Raw genomic sequence first — 1,784 nt, 5'->3', positions numbered from 1 at the left:
GCTTCATGCTGCCACCACCATGCTTCACCGTAGGGATGGTGCAAGGTTTCCTCCAGACGTGACGCTTGGTTTCATCAGACCAGATAATCTTGTTTTTCATGGTCTGAGAGTCCTTTAGGTGCCTTTTGGCAAACTCCAAGTGGGCTGTCATGTGCCTTTAACTGAGAAGTGGCTTCCGTCTGGCCACTCTACCATAAAGGCCTGATTGGTCTAGTGCTGCAGAGATAGTTGTCTTTCTGGAAGGTTCTCCACAGAGGAACTCTGGAGCTCTGTCAGAGTGACCATCGGGTTCTTGGTCACCTCCCTGACCAAGGCCCTTCTCCCCCGATTGCTCAGTTTGGCCAGGGCAGCCAGCTCTAGGAAGAGTCTTGGTGGTTCCAAACTTCTTCCATTTAAGAATGATGGAGGCCATTGTGTTCTTGGGGACCGTCAATGCTGCAGGCATGTTTTTGGTACCCTTCCCCAGATCTGTGCCTTGACACAATCCTGTCTCGGAGCTCTACGTACAATTCCTTCAACCTCACGGTTTGGTTTTTGCTCTGACATGCACTATCAACTGTGGGACCTTTATATAGACAGGTGTGTGCCTTTCCAAATCATGTCCAATCATTTGAGTTTACCACAGGTGGACTCCAATCAAGTTGTAGAAACATCTCAAGGATGATAAATGGAAACAGGATTTACCTGTGCTCAATTTCAAGTCTCATAGCAAAGGGTCTGAATAAGGTATTTCAGTTTATTTTTTTCAGATTTTGCAAAAATCTATAAACACTGTTTTTGCTTTGTCATTATGGGGTATTGTGTGTAGATTGGTGAGGAAAAACATGACATTTAATCAATTTTAGAATAAGGCTGTAACGTAACAGAATCTGCATAAAGGGAAAGGGTCTGAATACTTTCTGAATGCACTGTATATTCTGAAAGTAACGCATTGCTAACTATAGTTATTGTTACTCAAATACAAAGTGTAATTAGTTATGATACCTTGTTACTGATTCAAGTAATAATATTATTGTACCACATTATGTTACTGACAAGTTAACCCACAACCCTGGTGAAATGGACAGCAATATGCATAAATAAAACGTTTCCAAGAGGAGCGTGTCTGGCTGGTTAAATTGCGACAATTGAAGTTTGGTTTAGAAAGTATTGATATATGCAGATAGAAAGTGAATGGATTTCTGGAGGAATAAGACAATTTAATGCAAATGTGACCCTCGTCATAATTCATACTCTTTAGTACATTTTCATATTAGAGAAGAAAAATGTACTTCAGGTTTCATGAAGAGGAAAAAAATAGTCTGTCAACATTAGTTAGATACGCACATAATTGACCAGCTTGGCAACAAACACCATTATGAGATCAGGGTCTGTATCCACAAGACATCTCAGAAAATGTCCTAGGAATCCTTTTAAAACCTGTTAAGACTTAAAAACTCCCAGCTCAGAGGAAGTTTTAGGATGATGTTAGGACACTGCCCAGTCAAACTGAGCCCAGAGTAAAATCAACTCATATATTTTCAAAATGTGATACACATTGTGGATACAAAATCAACTCATATTGCGTCTTTAACATAAACCCTAGATGCCTTCAATTGCCCAATTTATAGGCTTTTTTTTTTTTTATAATGTGATATTGTGCTCCAAAGGGATTACTTGGAATAAATAACATGATGTAGGTAATTCAATAATCGAAAGAAAACCATGTTTAATTAGCCTAGTGGTTATAAATATTTAGGCATATCATGTGAAACTTACAAAAACAAAGAAATAGGCCTTGTGAA

Source organism: Salmo salar, chromosome ssa02 (genome assembly GCF_905237065.1).
Source record: "Salmo salar chromosome ssa02, Ssal_v3.1, whole genome shotgun sequence".
NCBI lineage: Eukaryota > Metazoa > Chordata > Actinopteri > Salmoniformes > Salmonidae > Salmo > Salmo salar.
Note: the sequence above shows the minus strand (reverse complement) of the source record.